A 27,405-nucleotide genomic window follows, 5' to 3' on the forward strand; every position below is an offset into this window, starting at 1 on the left:
TCCCCGCCGCCGCTCCTCCGCCCGGCGCCGCCTGCCCTTCCCGCCCGTGCATTTGAAAGAGCCTCTACCTGATGATGGTGCTCCGCAAAATAAGAGGCTATAGGTTGCTTTATTTGGACTCACCCCTTCTCCTCCCACCTCATTTTCCCCCCCTAAGTGCTCACACTTTCTGCTGATCGTGTGTGTGCGAGCGTCTGTTTTTATTATTGCCCGTCCTTCGCGTCCTTAGTCATATCCTCACCAGAGGAGTTGGTGGAATGACTGAATTAGAGGCAAAGTAGTGGGGGATTGTTGTGGTGTGTACGGAGTAGCTGTGTAGGGTTACCTCGGTGCTGCAACAACCCGTCATCCCCTCACCGCTTCTGGGAGCCGGGGAAGTTCTCTCTAGCCTACGAGCATGCAGGTTCGCAGGCATTCCGGCTAGCAAAGACATGTCATCAGATTGCATTAAAAGAGACACGGAAACACCGTCCGGCACTCACATGCACCACCGCGTTATCCCGGACAACGGTATCCCCTCCGAAACCGCCGTGGAAGGGGGCTTAGCTGCAGACTCAGACCTGCAAAGGGTGGAAAACGCACGAGGCAGACAATAGATAAGGAAGCAGCTTCCCCCGGAGCACGTTTAGCCATAGCCTCGCAGTAAAAGCAAGCTTAGAAAATGGTGCACCTACCACACAAAGCCCAGCAACAATTGCGGATCCTGCAGACAATGGCATGATGCAGCCATGAACATCAGTATAGCACAGCACACTGGGCTGGGGTGAGAGCACCTCCTGGCCAAGACTGCATGCAATGGCTCTAATCTAGGCATACAAAAGACATCATTTCTTGCAATTAATCAAATACCAGAGCCTAAATTCACAGCACGGCACTCCACCCACGGCTCCCCTTAATGTCTAAACCGTCCCTTCCCCGAGCTTGCGTGGTCGTATTTACAAGCAGATCCAATATCTATTTTGTTTGTTTGGTTTTTTAAAGAAAAAAAAAACCCTTACAACACGTGTAGCCAATCATTGCAACTCTTAATATATCTCTACAAAACAGGCATTAGAAACAAGAAATGCCCTCCTTCCTCGCCCCCTCCCTCGCCTTCCCAGCCCTCCCCTCCTAGATCGTTGCCTCACTTGACACAATGCATAAGATTACCCTTAACTGGATCCTATTAAATAATTCAATGGTGGCGGTGTAATTTTGGTTGGAAACTGCACGGATTTCCAAGTCGTGACTGTAAAAGTGAGTAATGTGCTCTGGCTGCGTCATGGCTCCAGTCACAGATGGTTCCAAACTGAGGAGAAATCGTGACTTCGACTTGAGACGTCCCCTCTCCATGAAAAGACCATCCAATCACAACGGCGTCGGGGGGCAGCCGGACTCCGCGGAGCTCGCTTTCTCCTTGCTCTCCCGTCCGTGTGTGTGCGTGTGTGTGCCCGTGTGTGTGTGTCCGTGTGCCCGTGCCTGCGCGCGTGTGTGTATAAAATCCTCAACAAGTTGCAGAAGGGGTAGGGAGAGGAGGGGTTAATCCCGGGGAATCTTCTGCACCTAGTGAGATCGTGACCCTCCCACACAGTACAGTAACTTATATACACACCTGGAGGAAGGGACGCTTTGCTTTTGGGCTTTCCAAAAAAAAAACAAAAACCACCAAAAAACACCAAAACACTGTTGGTGATGGTTGCACCCTGCGCGGGACTCCCCGGAGCGGCCAGGGACGCGCCCCGCCAGGTAAGTGCTGGGGGTTTTCAAACTTCTCCTGCCTGCGCTGCCCCGGCTGCCCTGTCCGTCCTGCCGCGCTCCGCTCTGCTCCGCTCTGCTCCGCTCGGCCGCGCCGCTGCCGCTGGGCTCGCCGGGGGCTCGGGGCGTCGTTCCACCCGGCGGGCAGGAGCGTCGGGAAGGAGCCGCTGCCTTGCGGGATGGGACGCGCGCGGGGGCGTCACGCGTGGGTTTCCCGCGCCGCTCGCGCGGGACCCTTTGCCGCCGCGGGGCAGTGGTGGACCTGCAAGTTCTGGAGTTTGGGCCGGGACGCGAGTCCTCTCGGTCCCACGCGAGTATCTGCCCCAACTCGTACGGGATCCCGGCGGGCGGGCGGGCCTCGACGCGGACGTGTGTTTGCCTTCCTCCCGTTGCCGCCGGGCACTGGCGGGGCCTCTGGTTCCCCGCGGGCTTTCACGAGAAGACCTCTGGAGTTCACTGACATGTCCTGGAAACTTTTAGCAAGCGGGTGTCCTCGCCGGGGGCGGTGATGGGCGGCTCAGCGCCCAGGACGGAACTAAGGAGAGGAGGGGAGGGGACGTCCCGCGTCCCCCGCCGTCCACGGCAGGGTCGCCCCTCGGGTCTGGCCGGCTCCCCGCTCTGAGGCGGGGGAGATAGGGAAGAAGGCAGCGGCAGGTCCCCCGTGTCCCCAGCTGCCCGCCGCGAGGTGGCGGGTGGCCCGGGGCGCGCCCGCCGGGGGGAGCAGCGGCTCCGCGCCCGGGGCCCCCCGCGGCGGGGCTGATCCTTAGTTTAACGGCGCCCCTTTGGCAGAGGATTCCCGGAGAGGGGCTTGGGGAGCGGCAGAGGCGAGAAGGGGTCTGGGCTGGCCCGGTCGCGCTGTCGGACGTGCTCTTGTCGTGGATTTGGTGACTAATTGAACATGGAGAGGGATTTTTTTCCCTCCTTTTTTCTTTTTTTCCCTTCTTCCTTCCTTCCATCCATCCATCCATCCATCCTTCCCTCCCGCTCTCCTCTCCCCCTTTCGGGAGAAAAAAAAAAAAAAAAAAAAAAAAGGAAAAAAAAAAAAGCCGAGCGAGGCAGTGTGAGGCGCCCGCTGATTGGTGGGTGACGATTTTAGCCCGCACCAATGAGCGGCCCTCCTGCTCTCTATTTATTTAGCGCTCAGGGGGGAGAGTTTTCTCTTTACGCAGCGCCCGTGCCCAGCGCCGGAGCCTCCGCGCGGAGCGGGGCCGCGGACACGCCGCGCTCCCCACGCTCCCGCGGCCCCGCCGCCGGCCCCGGCCCCGCCACGGGGGGGTGCGGGGTGGTGGGACACCCCCCTTCCCCCCCGCCGCCGCCTCTCCCGGCGGGGTCCTGGGTTTCGGAACGGGACTTGGCGGGGATGGGGGTGGGGACCCGGCGTGGCGGGGGATGGCGGAGCCGATCGCCCGTGGGTCCTGTGGATGTTGTGGTGGCAGCCGGATGGATGGATGTAGGAAGCAGCGGGAGACTTTGTCCTTCGCGAATCTTTTTGCGGTCTGGGCTTGCTGTACATAACTACCTACCCGGGAAGCCCTTACCCCAAAAAGCATTCGCGGAGGGCGCATTCGCCGAAGGAGCAGCAGCTGCGATCGCCGAGCCTTGGACTTATCTAGACTCTGTGGGCTTCTATTATTAATTCCTGGCACCTTTCCCTTTCCCCTGTCCAACCCCCCCCCCTCGCCCCCCTCCCGCTGTGAGTGTATATATGTGTCTTTCTAGATATATATGTAGTGAGAGAAATAAACACCCTTTCCCCCCTTTCCTACTCCGCTTGATCCCCCAAACGTCCAAATATTCCCCGTCGCCTAGTAGCCTAACTTTTTAATCGACTTTTGCCTAAAGGAGCAAATCACACGTTTATTCGGATAACTGTATGATAGTTTTTATTTCATTTATGGAAAAATAAAAATAGAATAAAACTTCTTAAAAGTTCTCCTACCCTCACCTTTTCCCTCCCCCTCCCCTCCTTCCAGGACATAGCCGTGTTTGAAAAATATGGGTGTCCTAGTTGATCGAGATTAATTCATAAAAAAAAATTCTTCTGAGTGATTCATTAAATGCTCTGTAATCGTGAGCCTCGGTTTATTTCGAGGTGGGGAGGGTGGGATTTACTGGGATCACCCCATAAATAATAGGGAGGGAGGAGGAGGGGGAGGTGCACGGATCCGCCGCGGTTTGGGGGAGACCCCAGTTAGCAGGAGATGCACCATGGAAGCGCTTGCCAAAGGCGCCTCCCTCCCCCCTGCCCACTTCCAACCTGATTTTAAGCAACTTGCAGTCCGGTGATCTCTCCGATCACTCTTTCCCCAAAAACTAGTGCCCCCGAAAAGGGTAAAAAAGGCAGAATCCGAGGGAAAACCCAGCCGAGGCAATGCTTTTGGACGAGGTGATTGCAAGCGAGCAAAGCAGCATCAGCACCAGCTCTGTGGTTCTGAAACTGCCTTGTGCAGGCACACAGCACTGAGAGCATCTCAGGCAGGAGTTGGGGAAGCTGCATTTTCCCTCTCTTTGCAGTAATTACTAGCCTGGATTCCGTGGGCAAGAAATAAATAGCAAAGAGAAATCCTCCCTGCCTGCCGCCCCCCAAAAGAAGGAGTGATTAGGAGCAGATCTGTCCGTGCAGATCAGCTTCGTGAAAGAGACAAGATCTGAGCAGCAAGTTGGTAGCAGAGTGGCCGCTTGACGCAACACAGGGGCCTATGGTTCGCCCGGCTGTAAAATAAAAACGGGGGGGGGGGGGGATCTAAGGTCTCGGCTGTTAGAAACTACAAGGGGTGTCCCCTCTGCTCCCCCCCCCCGGACAGCAGCACGGAGGGAGATTCGTCTGAGAAAGGGCTGATCTTTGCATTTCAGGGAAGCCTGCATAGGAGAGATCGGACGAGGACCACAGTCGAGGTTAAGAGTTAATATTTCTCGAGAGATAAAAGAGATTTTTAAGACCTGCTTGCACTTTAGAAAAGAGTAAAAGGCCGGCTAAGGGATAAGTGAGAAAAGAAGGCAAAGAAAAAGCTCCTCGTTGCTCCCCTCCCTCCTTTGCTTCCTGCTCAGGACACGTAGCTTGAGCACTAGCTGGCTTGATGAAAACAAAGGTGGAAGGGTCACAATATCTTTCAAGTAGACTCGCATTTTCATAATTATTTATCCTCTTCTATTTAGAGAAAAAAAAGACATTTGTACTTTCTGGTCGCCAGCAAACGTGTTTACGGGGTTTTTATTCATGTGAGCATAATCTAAAGAGAGAGACAAGGTAGTAGGGGGAACTTGGAAAAAAAGAAGAGGGAAGTGATAAGAGGGATCAGCCAAGCTAAGGCTAAAAAAGCATCCTGTGTGTTCCCTGTCTACAGTCGTCCCTCAAGAGAATGGAAACCAGCAGTGATTTGTGGGGGCAGCTCAGGCGCGAGTGGAAATCCGAGCCACGGTGGTGCAGCTCCACGTCTCTTTACCTTGCCAGCCAACTGTTGCTGCCATGCTCAGGGCTGCGGCTGCTGCGGGCGGAGCGGGAGCCGCTCCCTTCTGCTCGGGGGATGCCCCTGGCCGGGCTCCGCGCCCGCCGCAGCTCCACGGGGCGCCTGTCCCCAGCCGCCCTGCCCCACTCCGCTCCCTGCCCTACCCCTCTCCCTGTCCTCGCTCCTCGCAGGTCCCTCTGCTGCGGGACACTCACACACGTCGGGCGGTCCGGGCCGCTACCGCCCCTGCCCCGGCCGACAAAGCCCCCACCCCCCGGCAGCCCTTCCGGGCCGCCCCGGGGAAGCCCTGGCCCTTTCCTTCTCCCGTCGGGCCCTCTCCTGGCCCCGCCAAGGCGCGTCCCGGGCTGGACTTGCCTCCCCCGACGTGCTGTGCTGAGGCTGGGCCTGGGGCAGCTGCTAGGTCTCCACTTGGTGCTCTGTGTGTGTGTGTGTGTGTCCTCTCGGGTGACACGGACGCCCAGGTGGGGCCGTGAGCCAGTCTCCGCTCCCCTCGAGGCTTCAGGGCAATCCGCAGCCAGGTGAGTCGGGGAGGAGCGGAGACCCCTGCGGGAGCCACCCCCGACCCGAATAACCCTCCTTTTCCCTCTGCCTTTCCCCACAGGTGCGGACGCGCCGTCGAGGCCAGAGGCGCCGTGGGAGCAGCGAGGGCCGCAGGCAGGTGAGAGCAGCGGCACGACGGGTTTCCCCCACACCCCCGGGGTTACTCACACGGGGCCCTCCTGAAAGCCGGAGAGCCGTCTGGGTTCCCAGCTACTGCCATTCCCTTAGATCTCGGTGCTGGTTACAGCCAGGCTTGGCCTAATAGAGGCTTAGGCCACAGCTCTTCGGGGACCTCCAGCACTGACAGGGCTCAAGGCAGCACCTGCAGCCCCTAGGTACAGGCTAACACCTCTTATCCACACGGGAGAAAGCCCAGGCTGGTGGAAAGGAGGTCAGGTCATTGAAAGAGGGGGGGAAAATCCAAGTAAAGTTGATATAAATTATATATAAACAGACCGTCAAAGTGATTTCAAGTGAAACCTGTCATCGTAAGAAGGTGGGGAAGAAAAAAGTTAGTGAGCATTGCCTAAAATCTGTTTACTTACCTCATCTTTCCTTCTTCATTTGCTAGTTAACACTCTTCCACTTCATAGTTAAATGCATTGTCCGACATTTGCAGTCCTCGTAGTTTTTGTCTCGTAGGTTTTTTTTCTTCTTTTTTTTTTTTTAATGCACGATCCTTGAGACAGCTAGTACAATTTTCTGCCTACCACTATAGTCATGAGGTAGAAAATCAAGAGGCAAATTAATTTATAGCACGTATTTTAAAAGCAAAAGGACCCTGCCCCATTAAAACAATCAAAAATATCCTTGTTTGACTCATTTTTAGCCATTGTACCCTGCTCTGTTTCCAGACGTGGCAACTTTGGAAAAAGACGAAATACATTCCAGTTACAAAATTAAAAGCTTATAGACAAGTAACTACGGCAAAGTGTTTTTACATTTTTATTTTTATATTCTTTTTTTTTTCTTTTGGATTTTAAATTCAATTTATGAGTAAATGAAATTCATAGGAAGGATTTTTGCAAGAAGTCCATTTTTGTCTTTTCACTTTGGCATCTTATATCTTGATGGCCGTTATCTGCCCACAAGTTGCAATGGATGATTTGCTGTAAAACCACAAAAATATCTTTCTTCAGAAAGCTGTCATTACCGGCAGATATCTTCAGAAGTTGGGGGTTCTGCTACCCCCTGACTTAGGTTAAACACTTCATTAGGACCCATAAAGCTTAGCAGTGCTTTACCGGTATCAGCTCATTTACCACCAAAGTAGACAAACTTTGCTTATTTATAGGTATTGAGGAAAAGCAAATTCTTATAGCTAAAGGTGGGTAAGGCCTGCTAGAGCCTTGAGTACATGCACCTCCTAGACCAGCATTTAATCTCCCCCAAAAGAGAATGTATCAAATACTAAACTAGTTCTACTCTTGAGGTTTCTTAAAAGGTCAAGGCATACATTGATAGGAGCAGGGGGTGAGCGCATGTTAATTTACGTCTGTTACTGCACTTGATACAATTACATAAAGGCTAAGGGCCTATGAATAGAATTGCTACTTAAGGCCTCTGAGGCTCCTGTATTCCTGTCAGTTAAAGGCTGAGAAATACCTCCAACCACCTGTAAAAAATTGCTTTGTGAATATGGGCCTCATGAAATAATGATTAGCACTTGTATCCTCCCCTCCTTCTACCCTCCCTCTCCCCCAATTTTTAGTAGTATTTGAATCTTTTGCATAGTATCTGCACATCAGTTTTCATTCTTTCTCTTTTAGATGTGTTACCACAAATATATTTGGCTATAATATCTGCATTAGCTGTAGTATACTGCCATCTCATTTCTGGCTATAGAGATCACTCTTCTAAAGGACTCATGTGAATTACTTTTATTTTTGTTATTATATTTTCAGACAAGTTTTGTAATGGTTATTTTTTGTGTAACTTTCAGTGACTATCAACTGTTGTTGAAATGCTAGATGTTTTTTAAATACACTTCTAAAGGAGCTTTTTCTAAAAATTAAAATAAATACCTTTTGGGTTTTATATTACTAGGTATACCCCAGCTTCAGCAGGGGCAGGTTAATTTGATTGGTGTCATGTTGTGCCCCCCCCCCCCCCCAAAAACCCAAAACATAGAAAGTTATTATTTCTCTTTCTTTTTCTAAATATTTTATGGGCAGTACTTAGGGAGCACTAAATAAGGTTTGTTGACTCTCTGGCAGTGTCCACACAAGTCTACTTTATTATCACTGGTTTAGCATGACCACTGGAACTGCCTCAATAAGCAGTAATGCAGTTAGCAGTGCTTATAGCCACTGCATTTATCCGACGTACGGAGTGTGAGAGTGAAAACCCCAATGAAGCCTAATTAGCAGTAGACATGATAGGAAAAGTTGGCAGATTTATGGTACTGCAGACGTGATAAGTAGTCTGGGGGAAAATACAGGGTGTAGACTCACCAAACTTCAGAGAGGAGCACTACAACAGCCAAACTTAGTCTGAAATGACGCTATGCTGTTTAACTATTTCTATTTGTAAATACAATCCATTTCCATTTGTAAATATAACCAGGAAAGAGAATCATTGTCCATGGACCTTGTTTGGAGCAGGGAGAAGTTGTTGCACCTTATTTAAATACATTCAATTTTCTGTGTGACCTAGTACTGTTCAGAACAATACACAGAGGCACAGGGTTGGCTGCATGCATGAACACGTAATATGTATGTATGTCAATACAAAATGGATTTTTTTCTAGAATTTTGTTTTAATTCTGAATAGTCAAGCTTCCTAATTTGTAGAAGAGAGTTATGAAGCTTGTCCCTGTGAAACTCAAAGTTTCCACTTAAAAAGAAGATGTGACACCTGTGTTTTATAACATATTTGATGCTGTTGTCCAGATGAGTTTGGAAGGATGATAGAGGATGCTTTATTAATTTTTCTATTTGCATATGGAGAAATGCATAGGAATAGTAGCAGCATGACATGAGTCTCATTTCTAATACAGCTTTAGTCTCTGTAGAACCTCTATGGGGTTGGTAGACACCATCTGCTCCCCATGGCCACAGTAAGGCCTCCAGCACAGCTCAGGTGCTTCCTGTGACATACACTCCTGTCTATGTACAGGTATGTCAGGCTGAGCTATAAGTGTGGTGACAAGGAAAGGCATTCCAGTACTGATGGTACCTTTGCTCATCACCAGGATGCAGCATTAGCCTTCTCAGGAGGAAAGAAAGGATTCCCTTGAGTCCAGCCAGAAGCGAAATGTGACCCCTGGGTTTGTATAACGTCAATGAGTTGTGCTGATAGTGCTAATGTCTAGGCACCACGTTGTTCTCTACCAGGCAGGCGTAGATGGGAGACATGTGAGAGAAAAAGGGAGGTGAATTTAATTTTCTGTTTATTTTATTAGAGGATTCCCTCATCCCCAAAGCTCATTCTCTGAATTTGACGAATTCATGCTCTACCATTGCATCAACTCTGTCTCCCAGGAGGTGGTTAGGCTGTCTTCTGAAGTTGCCCCCTTTGCTCACCAGTGGAGGTACTGAAGGGGTTATTGTCACCTTCTCCCCACAGCTGAAAATGAGCAGGTATTATTTTAAAAAGTGCTCAAAGAATTGTGAGTTTCTAGGCCGAGAATATACTAAACAATTTACTAAGAATAAAGTCAGGGTGTGCCCTGGAAAACGTGTTCCGTCGTCCCTCATTTTCAGCAAGCTATAAGTAAACAGCATGGGATAATGCCATGCTGAATAACGTAAGCTATCATGGGCTTCTGCCCGGACAAGGTTCATCTGCCTGGGAAACCTGAAAATTCTCAGTTTGCGTGCAAACCTCTCTGAAAAGGGGCATTGTAAAATAAATTTCATATGAGAATTTGATTCTTTTAAATGATGCATTCTCAAAATGCCTGGTTGAAGGAAAAAAATGAAAAGCAGTGGAAAACTGCCATGGAGAAATTACATTCTTTTTAAGGGTGTGATTCTTCCATTTTTTTTCTCTTCAAATTGTCTGGCCTTACGTGAACATTTCTACCAGAGAGGTGTGGGAGGCAGAAAGCATTGCCAAATCAAGGCCCACCCCACCCTTGAGTTTATAGCTTTACTGAAGCAAATAAGGTTTGTTTCCCACAGAGGAATCGGGACAAGCACTGGGAAAACGTGCTGTTGTTCAGCTTGTCGCATCACAGTCCCAGTTGTACAGATGTAAGTCAGTGCCCATGTTGGTGTCCACCCTCACTACAAGCAGAAGGAGGGAAAGGAGAAAGTGGCCTAGAAGAGAGGGTGTTTAATCTTGAGCTGAGCGAATGGCACATAGTGTCCACTCTGGAAAAATGTTAGCATTTCCTGGGAGAGAAGTAAGGACAAAAAAGCCCAGTTAACTAGGAGAGGGGCTGGGGAGAAGTGGCCAGCAACCATGACACTATCAGTTATTTAACCTCAATATACAGAATACGTAGTCAGCAGTATTAACTTAATGTAAACACTGTGAGCTGCAAACACCCAAAGAAAGACACAAAAGCCAACACAGAAACGTCTCAATTCCCTTGCCTTTCTTTGTCTGGAAAGACTGGCTGAGTGACTCGCTAAAATTCTGCATATCTGGTGTAGCTGCCCTTGTCCTTAGTGTCAAGCTGATGCCAGATCTCTGTCACTTTCTGGTTCCCTTTCTAAATATCCTTAACAATGTTGTTATATTTTAGTTATTTTTTAGTTATTTGTCATATTTAGTTATTTTCAGCATGTATTCCTGTGGTCTATTTTGTTGCATTAGAAATGGCCAGTGATTTAAGAGAAGAGCTATTTGTCTGTTAAAAGAATATGAAAAATCCTGACATACCTGTTCCTGGCATACCAGAAGTTCCTGGCTCTGACAATATGTTTGCCAGTTTTGATGCAAATGTATACTGATTGCTAATTTGCTCTTTGTTGGTCCATCTCCAGGGCAGGGATGGTGCAGTGAAGTGTTCCCTGCCTGGGCATAGTTCTCAGCCTTTGCCATAGATCTGCTCCTGTGGTGTCTTGCTCCTCAGAGAATCTCCAGCCCATGTGTCCCAATCATAAGATCAGGCACAATTCCTAGTTGGAAAATTGGATTTTTTCTCAAGGAGGTAGAAAGAGAGGGACATCCTAAAGTATGGGGAGAGATGACATGGCTTTGTGGGGTGTCATTTTTCAGCAATATATTTGGTAACTCTCTTTTCCTTCCAAATCAGGATTTAAGAAGCCAAAAAAGAGAAAAAAATTAGCAGAGTGGGATGTAGGCTTTTAAAAAACTTCAGTCCACTGCTGGTTCCCAGACTTGCCCTCATCAAAGCAATGCTTCTCAGTCACTCTCCTTACCCTCATGGGAGCGTCTGCTGGGGAAGTATGATATGGCACAGGTAGAGAAATGCCTAAATGCTACGGATGATGAGAATGTGGCAAGACAGTTCCTATTTCTCCTCTTTAAATGCCCCCTCCCCTTTTTTAATTTTTTAAAATTTTCCTGTTTCCCCTTATTTCTATTTCATTGCTCCTCCTTCTCCTTTGTCCTGACTCAGGGACATGCACACTGTCTCTCTTTTTTCCTTCATTGTGTTTCCCAGATTTTCACCCACCTCCATGGACACCTGTCCCTGGAAAGGGCCCTCAGCTGATTCTCCTACTACACTGCTCCTCCCACCTTGTTTCCTACAATGCACAGAAGATGAATGCTCCTGGTGAACATAGGAGATGAAAACTGGGAGGCAGGGCAGAAGGCAAAGGGTGAGCCTGGGTCTGAGCAGCCAGCTCAGCAGACGTGATCACTAGCTGGGTTGGCCACTGCCTTTTGGCACTTGGATGATCACAAAGTTCATCACAGAGCAGAATGAGCAGATATCAGGGCCTGTCAATGTAAATGAGAGAAATCTCCCCCTCAGCTGTTGAGTTTGGTGTTAGGATTCTTCTCCTTAATTGCTTCTTAGGTAAATTAGCATGGTATGTGCTGCTGTGCCTGTTGCGCAGGGCTGATGGGGACTTTGCAGGCAGTGTGGCTACATTATAAATTGATTAACCATCTTCAGTAAGTTGCAAACGATGATGGAAGTTACACGGCACAGAGGGGAGCATGTGCTCCCTGCTTTATGACGTGTTGAGGTAGCAAGGGTGGGAAGGATGAATCTACTACACAGAAATAGGATTTATTGACATGCATTACAGAATTTTATAGAAAGTTTTGTGAGTAGTTGTATGTTTGTGTATGTTCACATGCATGCATTTTTATCACGCAGTTGTAGCAGAAGGCCAACCTAACTGAACCGAATGAAGGAAAACAGGACCAAGAAAAAAACCCCCAATATTACAATACTGATGTGTACACTGAACTGTTCAAGTCCATACGCTGGCAGGCCACCCCTACCTTCATCTTGAGGCTTTATTAAGAATTCGAAGTACTTGTGTGTAGTGTGACATAAAAGAACAGGGTGCCAAGTCACTAAGCTGAAACCTTTGGGAGCTCTGCTCATCAGGCTTGCAGTATAAGGGACGTAATGTTGAAGTGTGATGCTCAAAGTCATGTTGAAGGACCTATGGCAATGACTTCTCAAAGTCCCATGTTTTTCTTTAAAAAAAAAAATTTCAAAAGTATGTTGTTGAAAGAAACAGGAAAAAAACCCCACAGCTATCTTTTGTTTTTAAATTAAATTAAAACACTTTATAGTTAATGTCAAAAAACCAAATGAACTGATCTGTTTTAGCACACAACAGCAAGGAGGTAATATGGCTAGGACAGGGAGATAAACAATTGATCTTTTAGGCTGTTTTTTGTTTTTTTTTTTACCGGCCAAACTGAATGAAATGCAACAATAAAGAGCCCCTAAAAAGGGAAATCAGGATTGACCCTTGTTTGGTTTTTTTATAGTTTTTCCAAGTGCTTTCTGGTTTTACTCTTTAAAATAAAATTAGTATCAGAAACCATGACATTTTTTACATAAAAATTTTAAATTTACACAATAGGTTTAAGTTGTTATAACAATTATACAAGGTGAATTTTTTACTTCTTCTTCAGTTTTTCTTACTCAGTATTTGTGAATATGCAAGTCTTTGTATGTGCATGCACACAGATTATTTTATTGTGCAAGGACAGATGTCATGTGCACAAGTAGACATATCCACAAATACATGTGCATGCAAATCCATAGTAGATATAATGAAGGTAAAATGTTATTTTTTTCCTGCTATGTATAAATTTTGCAAAAAATTAAAAATTGTTTACTGATTCACAGGTTTTAATGTACAGTAAGAAAATTATAGTTCATTTTATAAATATTTACTAACTTTTTAAAAGGCCTATTCAGTATTAATTAAGCTGAAGTACAAGGCAGACTTTTTTATTATATCACAGTTTATGGAGTTGAGGACTATTTAAAAAATAATGTTTACTGACCAGTGATTGCCTGCATTTCTGCAACTTCCTCAGGGTTTTTTTAACCCCAATTTTAACTATTTGGTCAAGAAAATATTTTATGGCTCTTTGTATTCACCAACAGTCTGTTGCAATACAAAGCTTTGTATGTTGTTTGCAATCCCAGCAGCTGTTTCTTGAGAAAAGTGACTACATCTGGATCCAGCAAGGGCTTTCCTCTTCCAAGCAGTCTTCTAACAGGACTTAGCCTGACCACAATAGGGCTTCTCACAGCAGTAAATGCTGCAAAGAGACGCAGATGCTTGCAGGGAAAGACCTTTTGTCTTGCACTACTGCATCTGATATTTTTTCCCTTCCTTTTCACAGTGGGTAAAGATATCTTGTTTGTGTTAAAAATCAAGCTCTTGCTGAATTTTGCTTTACTTCTGATTGTCCAGTCACAGAAGTGGTGGGATAAAGACCCTACATCCCTTCCTGAAGGATCCTGGTTTTTGTAAATTTCTATTTTTTGTTAGTTTGAAGAGTTTCTGTGGGATGTAGTTTTGGCACTGTGTGACTGGCTATCTGTTCACATGCTTAGTAAACCTATTAGCAATAGATATTCTGGCTTTATTAATTCACTGCCCCATCCTATGTTTACTCCAGTGCAGAGGGACTATCCAAAGCCTGAGAGGAATATTTGGTTTTCTGGGTCCTTTCTGCTCAGGCTGTCAAAATATGAGAGGAGGGGTATTTTGTTGTTGGTTTGTTGGTTTTTTAAAATTATTTTGATTTTTTAATTATTTTGATTTTTTTTTAACGCTTAACAATTATTGCTTGGCAACTGAACAAAGACCTTCCAAACTTGTATCACACTAACCATTACTACCTTGTTTGTTAGCCTGCTTGCTTGTTTCCTTTTCTGATTATTCACAGTCAAACTAGGCCTTTCTCAATGTAATAGGTTTTAAAAATATATGTATAATGCAGCTGCCAAACTGAGAATGGAGATCCTGCAGTTTAGCACTCAGTAAACAAAATATGACCAAGTACTGTCATGCCAATAGATGCAAAGATTCCCAAATTAACATGAGTGCTGAAACCCTTGTAACCTGCTAAACTCTATCTTTTTGTGTAAGACCTTCATTTGCTTTCCCATATGGTTCATGAGATTATGGAGTTAGTTCTGCTCCCCCAGTGAAGCCATTAGTAAAACTCCTTTAGACTTGTATACAAAAAGTACTGGTTCAAAAGTGATAATTTCTTATTATGTAGCTATTTGACCTCTTCTTTTGAGACATATTCATCTCTTTATTTTGTTCAGTTGATACATATTTATATACAGTAGAAACTCACAATTTAGATATTTTACTTGCTGCCCAACTTTAAGCAGGTATTACATGCAAGAAAAGCAATCTTAGAAAAAAAAATCAGAAAAACCTGATGAGGTTGAAATGGAACAAAATGTTCTGCATAAAGTAACATTGCATTTCATCATTATTTTTTCTTTTCAGATTAATTTGGGTGTGTTGATATATAAAAGACCACAATCTGTCCGCTCCCCCCCCATCGTCTAACACTCATGTAACTGCAGAGCTCACTTAAGCACATCACCCTTTACTTCCCCTGCTCCAGATGTGAAATTTTAGCTAACACTGTCCCAATTAAATAATGGTCATTGCTTTTCACTCCTATTAAACTAAATCAGTCTCTTGATTGATTCCTGTTAAAGGAATTTCTTGTATAAATTTGAACTAGTCTAGTAGAACTCTGTGTGTGGGGGACTGGATATACATGCATATATGTAGGCATATGTGCATTAAAAATACAGGAAAAGTATAGTAACTGAAAATAATAAATAAAATCAAGTTAATCCGTCCTCAGTTCATTTGTTTTTAAGGTATTTGGTTAGAATCATAGAATTTTAAGTTGTTCATGAAACTGCGTATAGTTCTATATAGTGAAACAGTTATGCTGGAGGGGGATTTCACAACTAGTTGCTTTGAAAATGTGTTTGAACATACCTGTCTGTAAGGTACATATCTAGTCCTTACCTAGTTTAACCAAATCTGATCCAAATCCCACTGAAATTAAGGGCTATTTTTCATTGAATAGAAATTGTATCGGTCCATCCAGTATCCTTGTTTATTTGAGGGTAACAACTATCATGACTTCTCTGTGTGTGTGTGTGGCATGTGTAGCCATGTAAATTTTATTCATCTGTCTGTCCATAAAAAGCCATACGTGTTGTGTAGTTTTACTGTGGCTTTGTGCATGCATTAGGTAGACACATATCCATGAGGTAGTACATGAGAAGAGTTGTGTAAAAGTGGTCTCCTCTTTACGCACAAGTGGGGTTTTTTTTTATATCTAAGAGAATAGCCATCATCTAGCTTTCAATGGGAAAACCAGCAGTGTAATTTTTGCTGTTTTTTTTTCCATTTTAATTTGCCCTTGAAGGTCAAAACTATTTTGTTGATCACTTCATGTCACGATTTTTATTTGGAAACAGACTGTAACATCTCTAGCACAAGGACTGAGAAGTTATGAACGTGTATCTGAAGTGTCTAACACACCAGAAGAGATTTTTTTTTCCCCACTCAATAGTGGTAAAGCAAATATAGGCCAATACCTGCTTACTTTACTATCCAAATTTTCCTAACAAAGTCCGCTTGATTAATTACAAAACTAAAAATAGTGGTTGTTTTCATAGGTGGGCTTTAGTATTTGTATGCATCATAGACAGTACAATAAATAGTTGTTCCTTGATTTAAAATGTTTTTATTTGTTGGCTTGCCTTTCATGCTGCCTAGTTTAGGAGGCTAACCTCAGACAAGCAAGTCTGAAATTTTAGGCCATTGTTTTTTAACCTTATGGACGGTCCCCAAACTATACAGCATTTATTTCTGTATCAGCTTCAAGAATAAATGAGATACTGCTTTCTGGTATCTGGAAGGTAACCACAGTTAGCTATAATCGAATTCCTGGAAAAGGTGTCAAGAAGGAAACAAGTCAACTTGCTCTCTGTCATTTCTAGCAGCCTGGAACAGTACAGAATTTGAATAACAGAAATTCAGTGGAGTGAGTAGAAGATCTTGGATCTAAGGGAATTCTGAAAGGTGCAAACTGTGCTAATAGAACACAATGAAATGCGACCGTTTTGTATCTAGGCATCAGCCTTGGGTGAAACCCATCTGTGCAGTCAAGTCTCCCATTCCCTTAGTCCAGCAGACACATAAGGCTGTGGGAGGGTGTCGGGCAGGGTGAGTGGGCAGGAGAGGGGACACACACCATCCTGCTGAGGCCACCTGCGGCCATGGCACCAGATCGAGCTCCGCTGGTCTACCCACTGCCCTGCTGCAACACTAGCTCAGACTGTTAGAAAATCTGGGACAAAATAAAAATGACAAAATAAAATATTTGGGCCTGGTCTTTTGTCCCAAATGATTTCTAACTTGGGTGGATTTTAGTCTTGTAAAGAGACAGGTGTGTAACATGTGTGAAGTCCCTTGGAGCTGTGGTGGCCAATACTGGTCAGCTGAGCCATCAGCCTGCCTCAATGCCTGCTGTGTCAAGGATGGAGCTCATCTGTCTAGTGAGGAGGAGCAAAAAGGAAGCAAACTGAATGCAAAAAAGAAAAACATCAAAAAGATACTAAAAGTACTTGGGGGCTCTTTTTGCAATTAGAAGTTCTGGATGCACGACTAATGCAGGCTTGACTTCTTATTTGAAGGAATATTTGTAATAGCTTTGTTTTATTTATTCTAAAGTTAGGTAGTGATGTAATGGAGACCTAGAAGACGTTCTTAAGTATAAAGAAGCACATTTGCCTAGTAGAAGTAAGACCTACCGGAAGTTTTACTTTGTCTATGCTTATTCACAGGTCTAGCACGGAACTCAGAGAATGCTTTGAGGGTGGAGGGGGGTGAGGAAGAGAAGTGTGTCTGTTAGACATGATACAGTTTCCAAGCTCATGTATGTCAAGGCGAAATGTAACTCACTTTCTGTACATTGTTTACCAGAGTCTTGTTTCCAGTAAATGAAAGTATTTATCTGAGTGGCCAGAGCAGAAACTTGCATTAAAAATTAGCCATGAGTATTATTCCCTTGCATCCATGAGTATTATTCTTTTGCATCTTTTGGAAAAAAAAAAAAATCCAAATTTATAACGAAGCTGAGAACAAATGAAAAAATAAACCTTTACTCTGTCGTTCTTGCTACAGCTACTCAGGGGGTTATTGATATGTAAAGTGCATAATGAGTGCTATAACTAATAAAACAAAAATTATTTGCATGTTTAGATAATAGCCAAATCCATATTGCTCTGTCCCATGAATCTAGTCCTGTTATATGTTAGCAGGACCTAGCCCATTATATGGCTTCATATGGACAATTCAGATACATAAAGAAAGCATGTTTTGGCTCAGTCATATGCAAACAAAAGTCTTCTGCACATTTACAACTAACAAAGCAGGTTTAGGATGACTTTTTTTATATGAATGTAACCCAAAATAGGAAGAAAAAATAATTCCATTGAGGTAATCGTGGAAGTTAAATGTTAAACATGCTTGGATCATGAAAAAAATTTGTCAGAGCAGCATGCTGCCATTTTATCACTCTATCATCTGTTATACATGTTATTAAGTAAATATGAATATTAAGAATATTAAGAATTAAGAATAAATGTTAATCCTCTTTTTGTATTTACTCCACAGTAACAGTCATATTTTTCTTTTAATTTTGGAATTAAAAATATAAAAACATTTAGCTGTTGAGAACAAAGCCTGGATTTTTTTCCCCCTCCATTTAAACTACTGATTAACAATTTATTTAGTTGTAAATTATGATTGACCATCCCAGTCATCGCTTTTTATTTGATATTTTACTTGCTGTTTCTTTCTGGACAGTATATGAAGAAGGTTTTAATTTCTACATGATTCTAATCCTCTGCTTCTACATATATTACTAATATTTTCCTTAGAAAAATCTTATCTTTCAAGTGAGAGTCTCCCCTCTGTAACTTTACATTTATTCTTCAAAGAACTAAATACTCTGTACTGGAGTTTTCCTGTTTTGAGCAGTCACTATTAGGGTTGGTCTCTTTTGCAAGCTTGAGGGTTCAGGTCTGAGGCTGTAAACACTTCTGTACGTATGAGTAAGTCTAATTTTGTGAGTAGTCTAAGCCAGCAGGGCTCCTCAAACAAGTACGTGTTTGCAGGCTTGGGACCTGCAGATATTTGGATGGAGGAGATAACAGGGAAGGGCTTCAGATACTAAGTTTTGGTTTTAATTACACATGCCTGCCAGGATCATCAAGAAATATGGCAGTATTATTTCATGAAATGGATTGTTTGGGACACATAACATATAATGAAACTGTTTGCCTAATTTGGTACCATAAGATAAAGTTAACCTAAATACCTGATACCCTAATCAAATCTAATCATTGTGATTGTTGAAACTTTGGTTCTGATTTAGTTGAATTTATAGGTAACATTCAAACATCTAAAAATCTTCCCATCTGATGATATCTGGTTGAAAAATTTGCAAAAACAGGAATCAGTTTCTAAAATTTGTGGAGGATCAAAAGTCTTTTCAAAGATGCTATTAGATTAACAGCTTTTTGGTTTTTTTATATATAAGTTGTTACTGTGTTTTTTCACTGAGAATTTTGTTTTGACTAGTTAGGATTTTTTCCTCTTCACCACACCCCTTTCAAGCCACAGCCACAAATTAAAAACCATTTAAGAAAAGGCTACTTGCCTGGTTCATGATACTGTTTCTACTTCATTTAATGGGATCAGTATCAGTTTTAGAGGTGAGGGGTATGGTGTAAAAGCAGAAGGACAGAGGTGCATAAAAAGAGGATTTCACAACTCAGAGAATATTTATAATGTAGTCAGAAGCTTGTGCAATGAGACAAAAGTGATCTGAGGACAGTCTGTGGTAAATAAAGAGGCCAGAAAAATCAATGTTTTAGAAGCCATGTTTGCAGATGTGACAAATATATCTACCTGGGAAATGGCAATTAAGTTTTTAAGCAATATTGTTTTTACAATAATGAAATTAAGGAAAACTATGGAAGTCAAATTCTGCCCTTAGATATACTCATATATTACCTGATGGCATGAAGAGTGAAGATTTTAACGTTTCACATCTGACTTGGAACCAAATCAAAAAGACTATTTTCAGATTACTCTGGAGTGACTTCCAGATCGGAGGATCCCAAATTGATCTGCCAATGTATAGAGAAACGATTTCATCAGGCATAGAGAGCAGTCTCTTTGGAGTCAAACATGATAGCTATTGAACTGTACATAGCAATGACAAATGGCAATTTTGACTTTTACAGGAAAGAGGGAATTTACTCATATGTAGAACTTCATACTCCAGATGACTATCTGTTAAAGTGAGTGACAGAAGTACAGGCCATCGTTCCCTCTTCAGACTACTTCGTAATAGCTTCGCTTCTCTGTCCTGTAAGTATGACTGGCCCAAATTAATAGCTAGGTTCTGTGGTTCAAATAGAGCATTAATAAGCAGGACTTCAGGTCCTCCTCCATTCTCCACCAGCTTTTCAGTATAACCCTGGACAGGCAGCTGTTTTTCAAATGGTATGTAGTATTTACATGAAACATAGTTCAGCAAAATGGAGGCTTCAACAAGCAGATACAGTTTCAGATAGACTGTTCTTAAGCAGCTAGTTACTAGTCTGTGGAGATTGGCATACACACATTTATCCTACTTTGTTCATTTCTATTACAAGTATAGTTTGGTGATCCCATCTGAGTATCCTGGTTTCTGATAGTTTCTGAAGGTTTCTGTCTGGAATAGTCACTTACTCTCTCTCTGTTGTTAAATATTTCTGAGAGGAAGAAAGCAGGCAGCCTGCTGTGTCAGGCAGCTATGTACAAGGAAAAGTGGAAAGGTTTTGGTGGGTCTTCCCAAACCACACTGACCAGAAATTACCTGTCCATTATCTGGCAGACACTCAACAATGTCAACGACTGTCAACATTTGTTTTTTTCTCAGTTGTCTTTAGAGGACTCAACTAAGCTGACTATGATGTTTCTTGCCCTTTTCTTGAAGAAGGCGGCCATCAAATCTTTGATTCTCATTTGTCTTGCAAGATATCTTTATGTGGATACTAACATACCAGAGTCTTTAAAAAAATTCCGAATCGAAAGTTCTTGTCTTCTTGTTAGTCAGGATCAGCTTCCTGAAGACCAGCAATGAAGGCATCCCTGTTAACTTTCACCAGGAAAAACAGGAAAAGGAACATCACCTGAATGTCTTACACAGAACAGTACCAGACCTGAAAAAGCTGATTTCCTAGGGTTGTTTCATGCACTGCTGTAAATTTTGATGGATGCTTCTCCTTCAGTTGGGCCACTTATAACTACCCTCTCCTGTGTGGATTCTCAGGTGCCTAATAAGGCATGTACTCACAGCGCAGCCTTTTCCTCCAACCTGGAACACTTACAGGTCTCTGTAGTCTTGGTGGCTGCCTAGTTTCACAAAACTTGCAGAAACTTAATTATCATTGAGACCTGTGTTTAAGTGCCAGGTCTGACTGCAAACTAGCAGTGCGTTCAACAGTTATTGAACACCCTGATGGTCACTTTCGGTCTGACTTTTATGCGCACAAGTACATACACATGCACACACACAGCATGATCACAAGCCTCGTTGCCATAGGAAACCAGGCTAAAAACAAGCAAGGTCAGAAGGCATGAGCTCATTGTTTTTCCTTTCCTGTTCCTTCTTAGAAACTCCTAGCACAGCTTTTGTTATTTATTAGATTAGATGTGGTTTTGGATGCTAGGTAATGGAAGTCATACTTGCTGCATGCTAGGTTCTATATTGCATGACACAATGATGTCCATCATGGACTTTGTCCAGTTGCCATCTTTGTCAGGCCTTACCTCATTCTGTAGACAGTCTTTACTTGATTCGGTAGTCCTACTTGCTGCTTTGGCTTGCAGTTTTCTTCATGGTCCCCCGGTTGTTGTTGAGAGTTTCTTCCATAATCACTTTGATCTCACTACAGAGTCTTGCCCACCTTGAAAATAGTAGCAGCATCACGGGAATAAAAGATATTCCAAAATAGATTTCAGTGGGCTGCATTGTTTACATAAAAACCCAAGTGGGGTCATCAGTGGTTAAACGTTATGGAAGTCTCTAATCTAGTTAGAACTAGCTCAACCACTGTCATCTTTGCTTTAGAATAAATACATATAGTATGCTATAGCTAAACCTTTATAATACAGAGGTGCTTCCCTGGGCAGGAGATCAGGTGGGTACCAGAGGCCCCTTATCTGGAGACACTGGTTACCTTTCTAGTCTTTCATATACAGAAGGGTAGTTTTAATCTTTTGCAAGGGTGGGGTCACTGTGACCAGAGGACTGTGAGATTCGTGAAAACAGAGCCACAGAGCTGCAAAATTTGAAGAACTTCTCTGTGTAGGGGACATGAAAGCCATACTTTTGGTAACTGTTCATGTATAGCTCTACTTTCTTCGTCCCCCACTACAGCAGCAAAATGTTGCTCTTTTGACCAACGTGGTTACTTGCCGAGACTTATTTGCCTTTTCAACATGAATTTTTGCGTTCTCTTGCATCTTCTTCTATTAAATACAATTGCAAAGTACAGACAATAAGGAACAGGAATCCACCTGGGTATGAATGTGTAAAACAGCTTAATTAGTGATAAAGCATAGTACCTGTTTCTTTATCTCATGTAAATATTAAATTAAGGTGCCTACAAGTGGGCACAATTATGTAGACATATGTTTATCATGTAAGAATAAATCAAACTTCTTGTTTTCCATATACTGCTTTAGAAATTCAGAAACTGTAGACCTACTTGATTTTAGCTGTCTGTCCCCATTGCCAGGGTAGACTTGTACATTACTTGTGAGTTTCTGTACTTTTACCTGTACTTGCTCTTATGGAGGTTCTGTTCTGGGGTAAAACTGGAGAATTTCAACCCTGGAAAATATTTCCTCTTGTCCTATCTGGATGCTCTTTCACTTCAGTGGATGGAAATGGTATCTTAAACGTATACATTGTTTTTATTAGTGACTCCTTTGTTGTGATGGTTAGTAAATCCCAGTGGTACATAGGTCATCCAGATCCTCTCTGCATTTCTACATCTTCTCTCCCAGGGTTTGTCAGTGCTGCAGAGACAGATCACCCAAAGTCACTCAGCAGTAGCCTCTAGCCACCTCAGTTTTGTCAGGCCTTCTAGGGACAAAAGCTTTTCTCAGCATCAAGAGCTTACTGGGGAGGCAGAAGCCTGCTAGAGTAATGGGGGAAAATTGTAAAACTTGGAGTATTTCTGGCTACTACGAAAGGCACGGAAAACGTCTTTTCTGAAACTCTTTCACCACCACGTCCCCAGCTTCCCTAGAACTGTATCACTGCCTTTACTGATTGCATACATATGGTTTGGGCTGCTCCTAGTGCCAAGCCATGAAGCATTTGTAGTCTGGGAACTGTGCTGATGTTATCAGATCGGCAGAGAAAGGAACTAGGAGAATACAGTTATTTTCAAAAGCCATCTAGGAGATTAAAGTCGCCACAAAATGTGCACCTGTCTCCCTGCCTGTCTCTCAAATCCTGGGCATGTAGCTTTAAAATCCTTAAAGAAAAAGAAACTGGCAGCTCACTGCCAGATACCTCAGAGCCGGTGCCATGTATCTTGAAGGCTCACATCCCTGGCTGTGTCCACGCTAGTAAATTATGTGCATCTTGGACCATTCTCTGGCACTGAGGTCAACTGGCACAAAACATCCAGCATCCATACCATTAAGCTGTCTTGATCTCCCAAGACAAGACGGCCATATGCAAAATATTTCTCGGGAACAGTCGCTGGCTTGCAGTAGCTTCCAGCCCACACCCAGGAGCAGTTTGGGAGAGTGCTGTTTGGCCCTGCCTCAGCCATGCCAGGGGTCTTCTAGAAACTGGAGAAGAGGTGCCAATGGTAGTGTCCCTGGCACCTTTTAATGTTTCAGAGGAGGTGTAGTCTTGCATGTGACTTGTAGGTGCCTTTGCCACAGCAACAAGATGGAAGGATTAATCCCTTTTACAAGGGCTACAATTCCCTCTCTTTGTCAATCCCTTTGTCTCCTCTCTCAAATCTAAGATTTTTATCCTGATGAATGTTGGAATGGATTGCTATTTTCATCTGTTTAATAGTTTTCAGTTGTGATTGTATTTGACTATATTTGAATTTGTATTTCCCCAAGGATAGTGAAAGGGATTCTATAAATATTATTTGATTTAATTAGTAAATATTAGCTTATTTTGTAATGTAGTAGGGAAGTGAGGATGTGCACAGGGAGAGTGACCAGTAAGGACAGAAAGACATTGCTGTTTTTATTTCTATGCCACAGTCACCATAGTCCCTGTGCCACTGTTGCTGGAAACTCTAATGCCGCCACAAAGGACATTATCTATTGTAAACTCCATGGTAAAGCCCCAAGGTATTTTTTTATAACTCACAGTTTGCTGCCATAATCCAGAGAATCCCTGTAATTCAGACCCTACTGAAAGGATGCACTTGGTCAACAAGTTTTTCTTGAATTGAGCATTCAGATTATTCAGATTATTATTATTATTATTACTATTCAGATTATTTTGATCCCTTGTAGGCTCTTCAGAAGAAAATCACCCCATGTCAGTATAATCTTTCAAGGCACATCTTCATTCTGAAATGTCCTCTGTAGCCTGATGTAAGCCCTCGTTGAATTTGGCCAGGCACGTTAACCAGGCTTCTGCTGAGTCAGACCATTTGTTGGCAGGGTCTAGGAGCCGTACTGTCAGCCAGGGAGCAGAGATTTCCTTCAGATGATTATTTTGTTAACAGAGAAGACTTTAACTTTCTTGTTAATAATATTTTACAAATCTACAGGTAAAAATATGAATTTAAAGAAAAGATTTGAATCAGATGCTGATGTGTCTTGGGGCAAATCAGTGACGATAGAGTGCCATGTAGATTTGTGGGAGTCTATTAAGGTTGTTTCCACATTCTCAAATGGGCATATCTATTCCTAGAGCTATCCTGTATAAGTAAATAAAATGTCCTAGGTATTTTTGCTATTCTGGGGCTTCCTGTTAGTCTGATAGTTGAGTGAAACATTCTGTGGGCCAAATGCTATTTGCTTAACTCATGGGAGCTAGTCTGCTTATTTCAATGAGTTAGAAAAGCAAACTGGATTTTGTTTTTTAGAAACTATTTAGAAAGCTGTGCTGTATTTTTACCAAGGATTGTCCACTAATGTGGATGCCACTATATGCTTTAATCAATGGGAAACCTGTAGGAAAGTCGGAAGGTATGGCACTGAGTTTGCACTGGTTTAGGATTTACAAACAAATCCTTGAAGGGGGGCATACAAGGGGCAGATGGAACAAAATTCCAATACACTTCAAATGGTATTAACTAATATTCATGGCTATTTCTTATGCTTGTTGTATGTATGGGGCTTCTGTGGATAGAAGGAGTCATGCATATACAGTGCTGGAATTATTATGTTCTAAACTAAGAATTTTAGAGTAGTTTTAATAATGTTCTATTCATCTGTAAAATCTGGAAGTGTGTTCTGTCAATGGAGGTTAGTACATAAAGACTGATGACTGTTAAAAAAAATGTGAACTTTTATTTGAATATAACTATTTGTTTTGATGGTAATTGAGGCAGTTCCTTCACTTTCCACAAACATTCATTAGAGTGATATTCTGTAGAAAAACTGTCACATGCAATGATGCATTTCTGTATCCATATGAATGCCTGAAATGGTAGCCTGCGTGCAGCTCTTAGGGAAGCCTTTGATGGGTTGCAAGTTTACCAGCCAAGGTTAAAAAAAAGTCAGGTGATTTGTGTGACCAGCAGCCCCTTATAAATACTAATCTATGAGTGGTGAATTCCTAAAATACGCAAAGCAGTCATTTTAGTGAATAGCTTGTGAGCAATGTCATGGGCAGAAATCTGTTGGCAATTACTCATTCAATAACTTGTGAAAAATATGTCTGCTCATTGACATTTTGAAAAAAAAAGTTACATCTCATAAACACACCGTGGGAAATATCTTGCCAGCTAACAATGCTAAATACATGACTCCACTTATAAATATTTAACCTTCTGAACTTCTGATATTTCTTATCGGAAGAGATCTGTCTGGATGTACAGACAGACAGTACCCCATCAGTTCCCCAAACAGCAGAAATGTAACCCCAGAATTGTGACACAATTTAAGAAAACCCCAGAATTTTATGAGTTGCTCAGTCCCAATGTGAAATTTGCAGCTGGATGGGGTTTTTTTAAACAAAATATCAATTTTTTGTACTTGGATGTGTTAAAAAAACAGATTGCAATTCAAACTTTGAAACAAAATTCACTTCTGAAGGCTGTTATGCATGTGCATTGGGGATCCAAGTACACATTTGAAAATGCAGTTGTTGGCAGTCATTAATTTTATCTCCTCTGCTGACCACAGGTAGATCCAGAACAGTTTAGAGCTCGTGATCTATGATTTGCTGCAGCAGTAAGATTTACGAAAGCCCATTCCTGGATCATTCCTTTCTCATTGGCCATCAGAATATCAGTTGTCCCATGCTGCTCCTCTGTGACCTGCGTTAGAGCTTCAAAGGAGGTTGATTTTCCGTGTCTCCTTCTTCCTTTTATGTCTTTGCTGAAATTCCCAACCAGAGAGGTCATTTTTAAGGGTATATTTTTGTGATGTGGACATGGGACATGAATTGAGACTGACAGATTCATTTTATGAAGGATACATGAATAGTGCTCGCAACTTGTGGTCCATATGTGCATGCACTGATTTCAGATTGGTAGCTTAGCTGGCATAGCTACTTCCAGTGTCTTACTTTCAAGGTTATTTGTACCATTTCACCCTCATTTCAGTAGTGACTGGACAACAGATCCCATCATGTATAGACACATACTTCTTCATATATTTATTTTCTGTTTTTTATTGTTTGTTGGGGTTTTTTATATGTAGTTTGCTGACACAATTGTATGTTTTTTATATTTTTCCTTGTTAAAATTGTGTTCCTAATGCACTGTTATTACTAAAATAATTTCATACTTTACTAAAATTTCTTCCGGGCCTCAAGTATGCAATGACTACCCTAGCATAGTCAAACCAGCATCCTTACATTATAATTTGATGGTACATCAGCATTAAAATGACTTAGTGTTGTCTAGCCATCTATCAAAGTATTCCAATATATATAATTGTAATGCAATAAATTTTGATCTTATATTTTATACACTTAAAAAGTATGAAGAACTTTGAAACCCTTCACATTCAAGACCAGTTAAATGGAAACATGGCAAAAAACACATTCTGCAATAGGTACCTCACAAATAATTTGTTTGTCTCAGTTGCATCTGTCTTGCCATGGAAATAATAGTTAAAGGGGCAAATGAGTGAAATTGTTTCTAGTTTAAGATTTTGTTTAGAAATAAAACAACTGAAGATGAGTTGTCTCATTGAACTTTTTCCTGAAATATACAAGGTTTTGTTTATGTTTTTGGATTTCAGCTTTCCTCTGAATGATTTGCTATCCAAAAAAAAATCAGGGCTTTTCTACGACACAGTAATTAAAAAATGAAAACTAACAAGTACTAGAAAATGAGTCTTGTTTGTTGTAAATTGGTGACCTGTACTGCAATGCAGAATGCAGATGATGACCCGAAAGTCAGAGACTTAAAAGTGTGACATAACTTATTTCAAAATGATTACTGAAATTGTTAAGGAATCTGTGTTTTGAGGCAGTCATGTGTCCTTAAGCCTGTCACGATTCAATTCAACTTCAGGATTTTTTGAGTGTTCAGTGATGAGAGACTGAATTAAACATTCCCAGCAACTCTGGTAACGTTTATGCTGCTGACTTGAAATACTCCACCTTTTGTCGTGGTCCTTCTCCCCACATGGCAGTGCATTAGTACACCTTGCCCTGTTATCAAGTGTCCCTCTTGTTCTGGCCTTGCTCTCCTTTCAGTCAATGGGAATTACAGTATAGGTTTTTGTAAGAATAGGGGCTGACCCCCTCAGGATTTCTTTTCTTAAGCAGCAGTAACTTTGCACAGTGCCTGATTGGTCTGGGGAGTTGTTTATGGTAACTACTTGAGTTCAACAGAGTTTTTGTATTTTCTTTTACTGTTGCTAATTTGACTTTATTTTTAAAAGGGTAATTAAATTACCCAGACAGGAAGATATTGATGCAAATTTCCTAACTGCTAAGTTAATAGGATTGAAATTAGGAGCATGTATATATCTTCAAGAAG

General features: G+C 42.6%; 1 long non-coding RNA gene across 2 annotated transcripts in view; it reads left to right on the forward strand.

Annotated features, from left to right (window-relative positions):
- LOC113977847 overlaps positions 1-27,405 on the forward strand; it is a 75,289-nt gene that overhangs the window by 10,778 nt on the left and 37,106 nt on the right. The window contains exons 1-2 of one of the 2 annotated variants that reach the window (XR_003537423.1): positions 989-1,725; positions 5,803-5,859. This is a non-coding gene — a long non-coding RNA (uncharacterized LOC113977847). Of the gene's footprint in view, positions 1-988; positions 1,726-5,802; positions 5,860-27,405 lie in introns of those variants that run through there. The other variant, XR_003537422.1, reaches the window with a different exon arrangement.

This window comes from Neopelma chrysocephalum, unplaced genomic scaffold, assembly GCF_003984885.1.
Source record: "Neopelma chrysocephalum unplaced genomic scaffold, ASM398488v2 Primary Assembly neopelma1_24, whole genome shotgun sequence".
Classification (NCBI taxonomy): domain Eukaryota; kingdom Metazoa; phylum Chordata; class Aves; order Passeriformes; family Pipridae; genus Neopelma; species Neopelma chrysocephalum.